Raw genomic sequence first — 16,964 nt, 5'->3', positions numbered from 1 at the left:
ACGGCTGGGGGCATTCATATTGCACCGCTAGAGGTGAAATTCTTGGACTGGCACAGTTTAGACCAGAGCGAAAGCATTTGCCAAGAATGTTTTCATTAATCAAGAACGAAAGTTGGAGGTTCGAAGACGATCAGATACCGTTGTAATTCCGACCATAAACGATGCCGACTGGCGATGTGGCGGTGTTATTCCCATGACCCGCTGGGCAGCTTCCAAGAAACCAGTCCTTGGGTTTTTGGGTTCCAAGGGGAGTATGGTTGCAAAGCTGAAACTTAAAGGAATTGACAGAAGGGCACCACCAGGAGTGGAGCCTGCAGCTTAATTTGACTCAACATGGGAAAACTCACCCAGCCTGGACACGGACAGGATTGACAGATTGATAGCTCTTTCTCGATTCCACGGGTGGTGGTGCATGGCCTTAGTTGCTGGAGTGATTTGTCTGGTTAATTCCAATAACGAACGAGACTCTGGCATGCCAACTAGTTATGTGACCCCGGAGCGGTCGGCATCCCCCAACTTCTTAGAGGGACAAGTGGCGTTCAGCCACCTGAGATTGAGCAATAACAGGTCTGTGATGCCCTTAAATGTCCAGGGCTGCACGCGCGCTACACTGACTGGCTCAGCGTGTGCCTACCCTATGTGGCAGATGTGGGTAACCTGTTGAACCTCATTGGCAATGGTGATCAGGGGTTGCAATTTTTCCCCATGAATGAGGAATTCCCAGTAAGTGCTGGTCATAAGCTTGCGTGAAGTCCCTGCCCTTTGTACACACTGCAGTCACTACTCCTGATTGGATGGTTTAGTGAGGCCCTCGGATCAGCCCCGCTGGGTCAGCCCACTGCCCTGGCGGAATGCTGAGAAGATAGTTGAACTTGACTATCTAGAGGAAGTAAAATCGTAACAAAGTTTCGGTAGGTGAACCTGCGGAGGGATCATTAACAGAGAAGAGCGAAGCCACGGAGACGCCGCCATGTCCTTCCTCCTTGGCTGACCGTGTTCCCCTGTGGTGCATGCATGGGGGGGGTCGTGCCCTTTGTTCGTTGCATGGCCCCACCTGCCCCAAGAGCCAGAGAACTCAGGAGGGAGAGAGGGGGTAGAAAGAGACATGCGTGTGGGGATGAAACCGTGTGTGCGTGTCGTGGGGCGGGCTGGATGGCTCGCAGCCTGGTGAGCAGTGGGGAGCGGTCCCCTGCTGTGGCCCCCATGTGTGTGTCGGGCGCGGGGGTGGTTCTCGGCGTCACGGTGGGGTGGGGGTCTCAGTGCCCTCCCCACTGGGGCTGTCATCGTGCCCTGTCCCACTGTCCCGGCCCCATCCTGCCCGCTCCCTTTGGGGCTGGCCAGGTTCCCATCGTTGCCGCTGCCACCATCGTCACCTCTGCCAAACCATGCCACTGGCCCGGCCCGGCCCGCTTGCTCTCACCAGCCTTCCCGCTAGGGGGTCTCGAGGGTAGGGGGCCGGACGCCAGTCCCACCCCCCTCATCCGCCCCTGCCATCCAGGTACCTAGCGCATTCTGGTGCAGAGGTTTAAGGACCCCTTGGGGGGTCGCCGGTCTGCCTGCGGGTCAGGTGCAGTGGGCCCACAGTGGAGTCTGTTCAGGAGGGGCCCGCCCCTCCCTCACCTCCCCTGCCGACTCCGTCCCCCCGGCCAGCTGGGGCCACGCCACACTTGCGTGTTGCCACTGATGCCGGTGGGGGCTTTACCCAGTGGCCATCATGCTGTCGTGCATGCTGTGCGTGTGGCCTGTACCCCGCTCTGTGGGGGCGGGAACCCCTGGGCTCCCATGGGGTGGTGTCAGCGTTTGCCCCCCACCGTGGTCGGCACCACCTCTCTGTGTTGTGAAACCTTCCAACCCCTCTCTGGAGTCTGGTCCAGTTGCTGTCTGACTGGCCAGCCTGAGGTAACCCCTCTGGGGGACGTGCTGTGACAGGAGGGCCTCCCATTGTTGGGAGTGCCCTCGCCAAATCAACCTTGTATGACTTTTAGTGGTGGATCACTCAGCTCCTGCGTCAATGAACAACGCAGCTAGCTGGGAGAATTAATGTGAACTGCAGGACACATTGATCATCGACTCTTCGAATGCACTTGCGGCCCGGGTTCCTCCCAGGGCTATGCCTGTCTGAGCGTCACTTGCCAATCAAAATCCCCCAGGGTTGCCTCTGGGCTCCTCGGGGTGCACGGCTGTTCCCTGGCAGGGCCCACAGGGCCCTCTGTCCCCCCAAGTGTAGACCGGTGACATCCGCCCTCCTCTCCTGCTGTGCCCGCCCCTTCCCTCTCCCCCTGCAGGCCCTGTGTAGTCATGCATTGGGTGGCGTGGGGAAGGGGGGCTCCCAGCTGTGAGGAAGAGAGAGAGGGCAGCACCGCCACCCATGAAAATAGAAAGGGAAGATAGCCGGCTGCGGCCGAGTTCCTGTGGCCACCATCACGGTCTGGGTTCCTCCCTTGGGGGCTCCCTCATGCCTCATGCAGCTCATGGTGTGGGGTTCATTGGCCCTGGCGGGGTGGAAGGTCCCATGCTGTCATCATCTCATGTCATCGGTGGTGGGGGCTTGTTGGGGGTTGGGAGGAAGGCAAATAGGAAGGGTCCACCGGGGAGAGGGTGGGGGAGCACGTCCCGGTCGCCGCGGTTCGCCGTCCACCCCTGGAGGCGGCCCAGCAACTGGCTGACCACAGCTCCAGTGCCCCTCCTCCCCAACACTCCTCTGAGGCACCGTCCTCCTCGCCCGCCCACCCCCTGCCTGCCCCCCACCCGCCCGGCACGTCATGGTGTGTCCGGGGCCAGAAGCCTGCCACACGGCCCGTCTGGCAGTGCTCATGGCCATGGTCCCATGGTTCACTTGCCCCTGGTGGTGATCCGCTGGATGCTGTGGTGTCGTCCACCATCGTGCGCCCACCTCCAGCTCTGGGCCGTGCAGTGCCTGGGGCCCCATCCGGAGCTTCCATGTCGGGGCAGGGCAGCACCGCTGCATCCTCGGACCCGTCCCCCACCTCCATTTAGTATGTAGGCAATCTCATGTAACTTAGCAAACCTAGCATGTCCCTAGACTTGGCGCAGCCACTGTAGGGGTGGCCTCTCAGTAGCATCGTTAACATCAATTGTAATTGGTAGGCAATCACTTAGTTTCACATTTCATTACCCGAGTTACACAAAGGTGTAAAAAAAATACAGTTTTAATAAAAGGGAGTAAAAGATAATATGAGTAATATTCACAATATCTAGTTGGAAAAGGTAGTCTTTCCTCAGAAATGATGCATTCCTGGAACAAGGTCATTTTGTGTTTGGTTTATTAAATATCTATTTCCATTTTGGCAAACCACTGGAAAAGCCCAGCTTCACAAGGACTCTCCATGAGAACGATCACACAAAAGAACACCCATAACACAAAATCAAAACAAGGGTGGTCCAGGCGTCACATTAAAGGCTCATTACCAAGTTTTCTTAGAAGAGATAAAGAACACAAAGTTACTTTTAGGTGATGGAAAACAGAGAGAAAGAGTAAATGCAACAATAAATGTTAGGCAACAACAGTGAAAACCAAGCTGTGGAAAAAAATGAATGGAATTGTTTTGTTTGGTATTGATTTCCTATCCTGATATCAGAAAGTATGGGAAAGAACAAAGCACATTTTTTGAGACAAATAGAACATAAAACAGATGAATGTTAAAGACTGTTTTACAGTGCTAACAAAACTATCTGTGGCTTGTTTTTTCCCTTTAAAAATACGATTTTGTATAATTACATTTATATAAATTATTGAAATAAAATTGTAAAGATGGAGAACAGACTATGGGGTTGCCAAGGGGAAGGGGTGGAGAAAAACGTGTCAGAGTGTCAGCAAAGATCCCAAGTTGGAGCCTGGTGGTGAGGCTACAGTTCTGCATCTTGACTGTCGAAGTGGTAGTTACAGAGATCTACACCACATAAAAATGAACAGAACACATGCACACACATACACACGTACAAAAATGAATGCATGCAAAACAGTTGCTATCTGAGTAAGCTTTCTGAATTGTACCTATGTCAGTTTCCAGGTTTTGATAATGCTCTATGGCTATGCGAGATGTCACCACTGGAATTAGTGAAGAGTACCTAAGACATCCCTGTACCTTTTGCAACTTCCTGTGAATCTATACTTATTTCAAAAGAAAGTTGAAAGTCATAGCAGACTTTCACTTCAAAGAGGAAAAAAACTGAAGATTAATGAAATTGTTGAAGAACATCAAATATTCAATAGTCTGTATGAGAGCTGTATTCTGTCCACTCGCAGCACAGCTGTCATTTAGCCTTTTCCTGACGTGCCCTGGAGGACTTGAGCTCCTCTTGGATTGCCAAGGCCAATAGTGTTTATTTGTTACTAACTTTGTACTGAACCCCCCCAAAATTAAAAGTGATTGAATAATCATTTATAATAACAACTAGTAATTTTACTTATAAAGAGACAATAGTGGTAACCAATTTAAATATTTAGGGTAAAGAATAGGATCTTTGTAAGACAATACCGGCAAAATTTAAAAAGAAAAAATAAGGAATCAGAAACATAAGTAGTTCAGTATTGTGAAAAAATTCTGGATCTGAGAAGCAAAAGAACAGAGATTGTATTGCGTTTCTGCTCCAAACCTGATGAATCACCTTAGCTGTGTTTTGTTTCTGCACCAAAGCTGCAGAATCACCTTAGGCAATGCATGCCCTTTCCCTGAATCTGTTTTCTTTTCTACAAAATAAAGTGAGCTAGATCATCTCCGAGGTCCCCCAAATATTCACATTTTCGGCTCTACATGAACTTCTGTTGAATTCCTAATTTCAGTGTGGATAACACATGTGTGCTGCACCACAAGCAGTGTTTCTAAATGCTCATGTTGGTCCTAAAAACTAATTATGAGCACTTTGGAAATTCTGTTGTACAATCTGCAAAGGGATATTTATGAGTGCCTTGAGGCCATTCTGAAAAAGGAAATACCTTCACATAAAAACTATAATGAATGTTTCCAAGAAACTGCTTTGTGATGTCTACATTCATCTCACAGAGTTAAACGTTTCATTCCCTTGATCAGTCTGGAAACTCTGTTCTTGTACAATCTGCAAAGTGATATTTTGAGTGCTTTGAGGTCTATGGTGAAAAAGGAAATATCTTCACATAAAAACTAGACAGAAGCTTTCTGAGAAACTACTTTGTGACGTGTGGATTCATCTCACAGAGTTAAACCATTCTTTTGATTGAAAAGCTTGGAAATGGTGTTTTTGTAGAATGTGCAGAGGGATATTTGTGAGCGCTTTGAGGCCTATGGTGAAAAAGGAAATATCTTCACATAAAAGAAAGAAGATTTATGATAAACTGCTTTGTGATGTGTGTGTTCATCTCACAGAGGTAAATGTTTCTTTTCATTGAGCAGATTGGAAACTCTGTTCTTGTAGGATCTGCAAAGGGATATTTGTGAGCAGTTTGAGGCCTGTGGTGAAAATGGAAATATCATCACATAAAAACTTGACAGAAGTTTCTGAGAAAATTCCTGGTTGTGTGTGCATTCATCTCACAGAGTTGAACCATTCTTTTGATTAAGCAGTTTGGAAACAGTATTTTTGTAGAATCGGCAAAGGGATATTTGCAAGCACTTGGAGGCCAATGGTGAAAAAGGAAATATCTTCACATAAAAACTAGACAGAAGCTTTCTGAGAAACTTTTTTTTTGTTGTGTACATTCATCTCACAGAGTTGAACCATTCTTCTGATTGAGCAGTTTGGTAACAGTCTTCTTGTAGAATCTGCAAAGGGATATTTGTGAGCACTTTGAAGCCTATGTTGAAAAAGGAAATGTCTTCACATAAAAACTAGACAGAAGCTTTCTGAGAAACTTTTTTTTTGTTGTGTACATTCATCTCACAGAGTTGAACCATTCTTCTGATTGAGCAGTTTGGTAACAGTCTTCTTGTAGAATCTGCAAAGGGATATTTGTGAGCACTTTGAAGCCTATGTTGAAAAAGGAAATGTCTTCACATAAAAACTAGAAAGAAGGTTTCTGAGAAACTGATTTGTGATGTGTGACTTCATTTCACAGAGTTGAACCTTTCTATTGATTGAGCATTTTGGAAAGAGTATTTTGTAGAATCTGCAAATGGATATTTGTGAACACTTTCAGGCTTATGGTGAAAAAGGAAATATCTTCACATGAAAACTAGACAGAAGCTTTCTGAGAGACATCTGTGTGGTGTGTGCACTCATCTCACAGAGTTGAGCCATTCCTTTGATTGAGCAATTTGGAAACAGTCTTTTTGTAGAATATGCAAAGGGATATTTGTGAACACTTTGAGGCCTATGGTGAAAAAGGAAATATCTTCACATAAAAACTAGACAGAAGGTTTCTGAGAAACTGCTTTGTAATGTGTGCATTCATCTCACAGAGGTAAACGTTTCTTTTCATTGAGCAGATGGGAAACTCTTTTCTTGTGCAATCTGCAAAGGGATATTTGTGAGCAGTTTGAGGCCTATGGTGAAAAAGGAAATATCATCACATAAAACCTTGACAGAAGTTTCTGAGAAAGTTCATGGCTATGTGTGCATTCATCTCACAGAGTTGAACCATTCTTTTGATTGAGCAGTTTGGAAACAGTATTTTTGTAGAATTGGCAAAGGTATATTTGTCAGCTCTCTGAGGCCTATGGTGAAAAAGGAAATATCTTCAATAAAAACTATAAAGAATGTTTCTGAGAAGCTGTTTTGCAAGGTGTGCATTCATCTCACAGAGATAAAAGTTTCTATTCTTTGACGAGTCTGGAAACTCTGTTCTTGTAAAATCTGCAAAGGGATATTTGTGAGCGGCTTGAGGCCTATGGTGAAAAAGGAAATATCTTCACATAAAAACTAGACAGAAGATTTCAGAGAAACTTCTTTGTGATATGTGCATCCATCTCACAGAGTTGAACCATTCTTCTGATTGAGAAGTTTGGAAAGAGTCTTTTCAGAGAATCTGCAAAGGGATATTTTGAGCGCTTTGATAGGTATGGTGAAAAGGGAAATATCTTCATATAAAAAACTGGACAGAAGCTTTCTGAGAAACTTCTTTGTGATGTGTGCATTCATCTCACAGAGTTGAACCTTTCTTTTGATTGAGCACTTTGGAAAGAGTCCTTTTCTAGAATCTGCAGAGGGATATTTATGAGTCCTTTATGGCCTAAGGTGAAATAGGAAATATCTTCACATAAAAACTAGACAGAAGCATTCTGAGAAACTTTTTTGTGAAGTGTGCTTTCATCTCACAGAGTTGAAGCTCTCTTTTCATTGAGGAGTTTGGAAACAGTCTTTTTTGTAGAATATGCAAATGGATATTTGGAGCACTTTGAGGCCTATGGTGAAAATGGAAATATCTTCACATAAAAACTAGCCAGAAGCATTCTTAGAAACTTCTTTGTGATGTATGCATTCATCTCACAGAGTTGAACCTTTCTTCTGATTGAGCAGTGTCAAACCAATCCTTTTGTAGAATCTGCAAAGGGATATTTGTGAGCCCTTTGAGGCCTATGGTGAAATAGGAAATATCTTCACATAAAAACTAGTCAGAGGATTTCTGAGAAACTTCTTTGTGATGTGTGCTTTCATCTCACAGAGTTGAACCTTTCTTTTTATTGAGCAGTTTTGAAACACATTTTTTGTAGAATCTTCAAATGGATATTTGGAGCACTTTGAGGACTATGGTGATAAAGGAAATATCTTCACAAAAACCTAGAAAGCAACATTCTATGAAACTTCTTTGTGATGTGTGCTTTCGTTTCACAGAGTTGAACCTTTCTATTCATTGAGCAGTTAGGAAACCATCTTTTTGTAGAATCTGCAAATGGACATTTGGAGAGGTTTGAGGCCTTGTTGAGAAAGGAAATATCCTCACATAAAAACTAGACAGAAGCATTCTGAGAAACTTCTTGGTGACGTGTGCATTTATCATACAGAGTTGAAACTTTCTTTTGATTGAACAGTTTGGAAACAGTCTTTTTGTAGTATCTCCCAAGGGATGTTTGCAAGTGGTTTGAGGCCTATGTTGAAAAAGGAAATATCTTCACATAAAAACTAGACAGAAGCTTTCTGAGAAACTTCTTTGTGATGTGTGAATTCATCTCACAGTGTTGAACCTTTTGTTGGATTGAGCAGTTTGGAAACAATCCTTTTGTAGAATCTGCAAAGGTATATTTCTCAGCCCATTGAGGTCTATGGTGAAATATGAAATATCTTCCCATAAAAACTAGACAGAAGGTTTCTAAGAAACTTCTTTGTGATGTGTGCTTCCATCTCACAGAGTTGAACCTTTCCTTTGATTGAGCAGTTTGGAAACACTCTTTTTGTAGAATCTGCAAATGGATATTTGGAGCACTTTGAGGCCCATGGTAAAAAAGGAAATATCTTCACATAGAAACTAAATGGAAGCTTTCTGATCAACTTTTTTGTGATGTGTGCATTCATCTCACAGAGTTGAACCATTCTTTTGATTGAGCAGTTGGAAACAGTCTTTTTGTAGAATCCACAAACGGGTATTTGGAGTGGTTTGAGGCCTATGGTGAAAAAGGAAACTTCTTCACATAAAAATGAGACAGAAGCATTCTGAGAAACTTCTTTGTGATGAGAGATTTCATTTCACAGAGTTTAACCTTTATTTTCATTGAGCAGTTTGGAAACAGTCTTTTTGTAGAATCTGCAAAGGGATATTTGTGAGCCGTTTGAGGCATGTGGTGAAAAAGGAAATACCTTCACATAAAAACTAGACAGAAGCATTTTGAGAAACCTCTTTGTGATGTTTGAATTCATCTCACAGAGTTGAACCTTTCTTTTGATTGAGGAGTTTGGAGACAGTCTTTTTGTACAATCTGCAAAGGGATATTTCTGAGCCGTTTGAGGCCTATGATGAAAAAGAAATGTCTTCCAATAAAAACTAGACAGAAGCATTCTTAGAAACTACTTTGTGATGTGTCCATTCATCTCACAGAGTTGAAACTTTCTCTTGATTGAGCAGTTTGGTAACAGTATTTTTGTAGCATCTGCAAATGTATATTTGTGAGCCCTTTATGGCCTATGGTGAAATAGGAAATATCTTCACATATAAACTAGACAGTAGCTTTTTGAGAAACTTCTCTGTGATGTGTGCTTTCATCTCACAGATTTGAAAACTTTTTTTTCAATTGTGCAGACTGGAAACAGTCTTTTTGTACAACCTGCAAATGGACATTTGGATCGCATTGAGGCCTATGGTGAAAAAGGAAATATCTTCACATAAAAATTAGATGGAAGCATTCTGAAAAACTTCTTTCTGACATTTGCATTCATCTCACACTGTTGAACATTTCTTTGATTGAAGATTTGGAAACACTTTTTTTTTTGTAAAACCTACAAAGGGATAATTGTGAACCCTTTGAGGCCTATTGTGAAGTAGGAAATGTCTTCACATAAAAACTACACAGAAACATTCTGAGAAACTTTTTTGTGATGGGTGCATTCATCTCACACAGTTGAGGCTTTCTTTTGCTAGAGCAGTTTGGAAGCAGTCCTTTGTAGAATCCCCAAAGGGATATTTCTGAGCTCATTGAGGCCTTTGGTCATATAGAAAATATCTTCACATAAAAGCTAGACAGAAGCTTTTTGAGAAACTTCTTTTAATGAGTGCTTTCATCTCAAAGAACTGAGGGTTTCTTTTGACTGAGCAGTTTGGAAACACTCTTTTTGCAGAATCTGCAAATGGATAATTGGAGTGCTTTGAGGCCTATGGTGAAAAAGGAAATATCTTCACATAAAAACTAAACAAAAGATTTCTGAGAAACTACTTTGTAATGTGTGCATTCATCTCACAGCGTTGCAACTTTCTTTTGATTGAGCAGTTTGTAAACAGTCTTTTTGTAGAATCTGCAAATGGATATTTGGAGTGCTTTGAGGCCTATGGTGAAAAAGGAAATATCTTCACAAAAAACTAGAAAGAAACATTCTGAGAAACTTCTTTGTGATGTGTGCTTTCATCTCACAAAGTTGAACATTTCTTTTCATTGAGCAGTTTGGAAACAGACTTTTTGTAGAATCTGGAAATGCACATTCAGAGTGCTTTGAGGCCTATGGTGAAAAAGGAAGTATCTTCAGATAAACACTAAACAGAAACTTTCTGAGAAACTTCTTTGTGATACATTCATTCATATCACAGGGCTGAACCTTTCTTTTGATTTAGCAGTTTGTAAACTGTCTTTTGGTAGAATCTGCAAATGGATACTTGGAGTGGTTTGAGGCCTATGGTGAAAAGGAAAAGATCCTCACAAAAAAAACTAGAAAGATACATTCTGAGAAACTTCTTTGTGATGTGTGCTTTCACCTCACAGAGTTGAAACTTTCTTTTCATTGAGCAATTTGGAAACAGTCTTTTTGTAGAATCTGCAAATGGATATTTGGAGCGCTTTGAGGCCTATGGTGAAAAAGGAAATATCTTACATAAACACTAGACAGAAGCATTCTGAGAAACTTCTTTGTGTTGTGTCCATTCATCTCACAGAGTTTAACCTTTCTTTGTATTGAGAAGTTTGGAAACAATCTTTTTGTAGAATCTGCAAAAAATATTTGTGAGCCCTTTATGGCCCATGGTGAAACAGGAATTATCCTCACAGAAAAACTAGACAGAAACTTTCTGAGAAACTTCTTTGTGATGTGTGCTTTCAACTCACAGAGTCATACCTTTCTTTTGATTGAGCAGTTTGGAAACAGTCTTTTTGTGGAATCTGCAAATGGATGTTTGGAGTGCTTTGAGGCCTATGGTGAAAAAGGAAATACCTTCACATAGAAACTAGGCAGAAGCATTCTGAGAAACATCTCTGTGATGTGTGCATTCATCTCATAGAGGTGAACCTTTCTTTGACTGAGCAGTTTGGAAACAGTCCTTTTGTAGGATCTGCAAAGGGATATTTCTGAGCCCATTGAAGCCTAGGGTGAAAAAGTAATATCTTCACATAAAAACTAGACAGAAGCATTCAGTAAACTTTTTTGTGATGTGTCCATTCATCTCACAGAGTTGAAACTTTCTTTGGATTGAGCAGTTTGGAAGCAGTCTTTTTGTAGAATCTGCAAAAAATATTTGTGAGACCTATATGGCCTGTGGTGAAATAGGAAATATCTTCACAAAAAAACTAGACAGAAGCTTTCTGAGAAACTTCTTTGTGATGTGTGCTTTCATGTCACAGTGTTGAACCTTTCTTTTGATTGAGCAGTTTGGAAACACTCTTCTTGTAGAATCTGCAAATGGGTATTTGGACTGCTTTGAGGCCTATGGTGAAAAAGGAAACATATTCACATAAAAAATACTGGACAGATGCATTCTGAGAAACTTCTTTGTGATGTGTGCATTCATCTCACAGAGTTGAATCTTTCTTTGGATTCAGCAGTTTTCTAAACAGTCCTTTTGTAGCATCTGCAAAGGGATATTTCTTAGCCCATTGAGGCCTACGGTGAAAAAGGAAATATCTTCAAATAAAAACAAAACAGAAGCTTTCTGAGAAACTTCTTTGTGATGTGTGCATTCATCTCAGAGTGTTGGACCTTTCTTTTGATTGAGCAGTTTGGAAACAGTCTTTTTGTAAAATCTGCAAAGGGATGTTTCTGAGCCATTTGAGGCCTATGGTGAAAAAGAAATATCTTCACATAAAAACTAGACAGAAGCATTCTGAGAAACTTCTTTCTGATGTGTGCATTCATCTCACAGAGTTGAACCTTTTTTTTGTTTGAGCAGTTTGGAAACAGTCTTTTTTTAGAATATGCAAACGGATATTGGTGAGCCCTTTACAGCCTATGATGAAATAGGAAATACCTTCACATAGAAACTAAAAAGAATCATTCTGAGAAACTTCTGTGTGATGTGTGCATTAATCTCACAGAGTTGAGCCATTGTTTTCATGGAGCAGTTTGGAAACAGTCTTCTTGTGGTATCTGCAGATGGATATTTGTGAGCAGTTTAAGGCCTATGGTGAAAAAGGAAATATCTTCACATAAAAACTAGACAGAAGCATTCTGAGAAACTTCTTTTTTATGTGTGCATTCATCTCACAGAGCTGAATCTTCCTTTTCATTGAGCAGTTTGGAAACAGTCTTTTTGTACAATCTCCAAAGGGATATTTCTGAGCGGTTTGGGGCCTATGGTGAAAAAGTAATATCTTCACATAAAAACTATACAGAAGCAATCTGGAAACCTATGTTTTATGAGTGCTTTCACATCACAGAGTTGAAACTTTCTTTTCATTGAGCAGTTCAGAAACAGTCTTTTTGTAGAATCTGCAAGGGGATATTTGTGGGTTCATTGAGGCCTGTGGGGAAATAGGAAATATCCTCACACAAAAACTAGATAGAAGCTTTCTGAGAAACTTCTTTGTGATGTGTGCTTTCATCACACAGAGTTGAACTTTCCTTTTGATTGAGCAGGTTAGAAGCAGTCTTTTTGTAGAATCTGCAAATGGATATTTGCAGCATTTTAGGCCTATGATGAACAGGAAATATCTTCATATAAAAACTAGACGGAAGCATTCTGAGAAACTTCTTTGTGATGTGTGCATTCATGTCACAGAGTTGAAACTTTCCTTTGATTGAGCAGTTTGGAAAGAGTCCTTTAGTAGAATCTGCAAAGGAATATTTGTGAGCCCATTGAGGCCTATGGTGAAATGGGAAATATCTTCACATAAAAACTTGACAGAAGCTTTCTGAAAAACTTCTTTGTGATGTGTGCTTTCACCTCACAGAGTTCAACCTCTCTTTTGATTGAGCACTTTGGAAACACTCTTTTTGTAGAGCCTGCAAATGGATACTTGGAGTGCTTTGAGGCCTATGGTGAAAAAGGAAATATCTGCAGATAAAAACTAGACAGAAACTTTCTGAGAAACTTCTTTGTGATGTGTGCTTTCATCTCACAGATTTGGACCTTCCTTTTCATTGAGCAGTTTGGCAACAGGTCATTTTGTAGAATCTGCAAAGGGATATTTGTGAGCGGCTTGAGGCCTATAGTGAAAAAGTAAATATCTTCACATAAAACCTAGACAGAAGCATTTTGAGAAAACTCATTGTGATGTTTGCATTCATCTCATTGAGTTGAACCTTTCTGTTTATTGAGCAGTGTGGAAACATACTTTTTGTGCAATCTGCAAATGAATATTTGTTTGCTGTTTGAGACCTATGGTGAAAAAGTAATATCTTCACATAAAAACTGGACAGAAGCATTCTGAGAAACCAATTTTTTTATGTGTGCATTCATCTCACAGGGTTGAACCTTTCTGTTTATGAAGTAGTTCGGAAACAGTTTTTTGTAGAATCTGAAAAGGGATATTTGTGATCCCTTTGAGGCCTAAGGTGAAATAGGAAATCTCTTCACATAAAAACTAGGCAGAAACTTTCTGAGAATCTTTTTGTGATGTGGGCTTTCATCTCACAGATTTGAACCTTTATTTTGATTGAGCAGTTTGGAAAGAGTCTTTTTGTAGTATCTGCAGAGGGCTATTAGTGAGTGGACTGAGGCCTATAGTGAAAAAGGAAATGGCTTCTCAAAAAAACTAGACAGAAGTATTCTGAGAAAGTTCTTTGTGATGTGTGCATTCATCTCACAGAGGTAAACCTTTCTTTTGATTGAGCTGTTTGGAAACACTTTTTTTGCAGCATCTGCAAGGGTATACTTCTGAGCCCATTGAGGCCTACTTTGAAATATGAAATATCTTCATATAAAAACTAGATAGAAGGTTTCTAAGAAACTTCTTTGTGATGTGTACTTTCATCTCACAGAGTGGAAACTTTCTTTTGATTGAGCGGATTGGAAACACTCTTTTTGTAGAATCTGCAAGTGGATATTTGGAGTGCTTTGAGGCCCATGGTGAAAAAGGAAATATCTTCACATAAAAAGTAAAAAGAAGTTTTTTGAGAAACTTCTCTGTTATGTGTGCATTCATCTCACAGAGTTGAACAGTTCTTTTGATTGAGCAATTTGGAAACAGTCTTTTCGTAGAATCTGCAGGTGGATATTTGGAGTGCTTTGAGGCCTATGGTGAAAAAAGGAAACATTTTCACATAAAACTAGACAAAAGCATTCTGAGAAACTTCTTTGTGACATGTGCTTTCATCTCAGAGTTTAACCTTTCTTTCATTGAGCAGTTTGGAAACAGTCTTTTTGTAGAATCTGAAAAGGGATATTTATGAGTGGTTTGAGGCCTATGGTGAAAAAGGCAATACCTTCACATAAAAACCAGACAGAAGATTTTTGAGAAACCTCTTTGTGATGTTTGCATTCATCTCCCAGAGTTGAAGCTTCCTTTTCATTGAGCTGTTTGGAAACCGTCTTTTTGCACAATCTGTAAAGGGATATTTCTGAGTGATTTGAGGCCTATGGTGAAAAAGAAATATCTTCACATAAAATTAGACAGAAGCATTCCAGGAAACTTCTCTGCGATGTGTGCATTCATCCCACAGAGTTGAACCTTTCATTGCATTCAGTAGTTTGGAAACAGTCTTTTCATAGAATCTGCAAAGGGATATTTCTGAGCTCTTTGAAGACTATGGTGAAATAGGAAATATCTTCACATAAAAACTAGACAGAATCTTTTTGAGAAACTTCTTTGTGATGCGTGCTTTCATCTCACAGAGTTGAATCTTTTTTTTGATTGAGCAGTTTGGAAACAGTCCTTTTGTAGAATCTGCGAAGGGATATTTCTGAGCCCTTTGAGTCCTATAGCAAAATAGGAAATATCTTCACGTAATAACTAGACAGAAGCATTCTGAGAAACTTCTTTGTGATGCGTGCTTTCATATCACAGATTTGAATCTTTCTTTTCATTTAGCAGTTTGGGAACAAGTCATTGTATAGAATCTGCAAAGGTATATTTTTGAGCAGTTTGAGGCCTATGGTGAAAAACTAAATATCTTCACATAAAAACCAGGCAGAAGTTTTTGAGATAACTCTTTGTGATGTTTGCATTCATCTCAAAGAGTTGAACCTTTCTGTTCATTGAGGAGTTTGGAAATATTCTTTTTGTGCAATCTGCAAAGGAATATTTCTGAGTGGTTTCAGGCCTGTGGTGAAAAAGAAATATCCTCACATAAAAACTAGACAGAAGCATTCTGAGAAACTTCTTTTTTATACGTGCATTCACCTCACAGAGTTGAACCTTTGTTTTCATTGAGCAGTTTGGAAACAGTGTTTTTGTAGAATCTGCAAAGGGATATTTGTGATCCCTTTGAGGCCTATGGTGAAATAGGAAATATCTTCACATAAATACTAGACAGAAGCTTTCTGAGAAACTACTTTGTGATGTGTGCTTTCATCCTACAGAGTTGAACCTTTCTTTTGATTGATCACTTTGGAAACAGTCTTTTTGAAGAATCTACAAATGGATATTTGGAGAGCTTTGAGGCCTATGGTCAAAAAGGAAATATACTCACATAAAAACTAGACAAAAACATTTTGAGAAACTTCTTTGTGATGTGCACTTTCATTTCACAGAGTTGAACCTTTGCTTTGATTGAGCAGCTTGGAAACAGTCTTTTTGTACAATCTGCAAAGGGATATTTCTGAGCCATTTGAGGCCTATGGTGAAAATGAAACATCTGCACATAAAAACTAGACAGAAGCATTCATGAGAAACTTCTTTGTGATATGTCCATTCATATCACAGAGTTGAACCTTTCTTTTGATTGAGCAGTTTGGAAACAGTCGTTTTGTAGAATCTGCAAAAGGATATTTGTGAGCCCTTTATGGCCTGTGGTGAAATACAAAATATCTTCACATAAAAACTAGACAGAAGATTTCTGAGAAACTTCTTTGTGATGTGTGCTTTCATCTCACAGTGTTGAACCTTTCTTTTGATTGAGCAGTTTGGAAAGTCTTTTTGTAGAATCTGCAAATGGATATTTGGAGCTATTTGAGGCCCATGGTGAAAAAAGGAAGTATCTTCACATAAAAACTAGACAGAAAATTTCTGAGACACTTCTTTGTGATGTGTGAATTCATGTCACAGAATTCAACCTTTCTTTCGATTGAGCAGTTTGGAAACAGTCTTTTGTAGAAGGTGCAAAGGGAAATTTCTTAGCTGTTTCAGGCCTATGGTGAAAAAGAAATATCTTCACATAAAAACTAGACAGAGGCATTCTGAGAAACTTCTTTTTCATGTGTGCATTCATCTCCCAGGGTTGAACGTTTCTTTTCATTGAGAAGTTCGGAAACAGTCTTCTTGTAGAATCTGCCAAAGGATCTATGTGAGCCCCTTGAGGCCCATGGTGAAATAGGAAATATCTTCACAGAAAAACTAGACAGAAGCATTCTGAGAAACTTCTTTGTGATGTTTGCATTCATCTCAGAGAGTTGAAACTTTATTTTGATTGAGCAGTTTGGAAGCAGTCTTTTTGATATATCTGCAAATGGATATTTCGAGCGCTCTGTGGCTTGCGGTGAAAAACTGAATATCTTCATATAAAATCTAGTTAGAAACTTTCTGAAGAACTTCTTTGTGATGTGTGCTTTTATTGCACAGAGTTGAACCTTTCTTTTCATTGAGCAGTTTGGAAGCAGTCTTTTTGAAGTATACGCAGAGGGATATTTGGGAGCGGTTTAAGGCCTATGGTGAAAAAGTAAATATCTTCAGATAAAAACTAGACAGAAGCATTCTGAGAAAGTTCTTTGTGATGTGTACATTCATCACACAGAGTTGAAAATTTCTTTTGATTGAGCAGTTTTGAAACAGTCTTTTTGTCCAATCTGCAAAGGGATACTTCTTAGACGTTTGAGGCCTATGGTGAAAAAGAAATATCTTCACATAAAAATTAGACAGAAGCTTTCTGAGAAACATCTTTTTGATGTGTTCATTCATCTCATACAGTTGAAATTTTCTTTTGATGGAGCAGCTTGGAAACCGTCTTTTTGTATATTCTGTAAAGGGATATTTGTGATCCCTTTATGGCCTAAGGTGAAATATGAAATATCTTCACATAAAAAT

The 16,964-nt window shown here is 40.5% G+C and overlaps 1 long non-coding RNA gene and 1 other non-coding gene across 2 annotated transcripts in view; one reads left to right on the top strand and one right to left on the bottom strand.

The window, feature by feature from the left end:
• Positions 1–16,964, bottom strand: part of ZNF285CP (zinc finger protein 285) — a 206,785-nt gene that overhangs the window by 65,948 nt on the left and 123,873 nt on the right. The window lies entirely within an intron of this gene.
• On the top strand, positions 1,977–2,128 carry LOC112209497 (5.8S ribosomal RNA). Its single transcript, XR_002944312.2, has one exon. It is a non-coding gene; the product is annotated as a 5.8S ribosomal RNA (ribosomal RNA).

The sequence above is a fragment of the Pan troglodytes genome, chromosome 13 (assembly GCF_028858775.2).
Source record: "Pan troglodytes isolate AG18354 chromosome 13, NHGRI_mPanTro3-v2.0_pri, whole genome shotgun sequence".
NCBI classification, from domain to species: Eukaryota; Metazoa; Chordata; class Mammalia; order Primates; family Hominidae; genus Pan; species Pan troglodytes.
The sequence above is the reverse complement of the archived record's forward strand: the minus strand, read 5'-3'. Positions and strand labels throughout refer to the sequence as shown.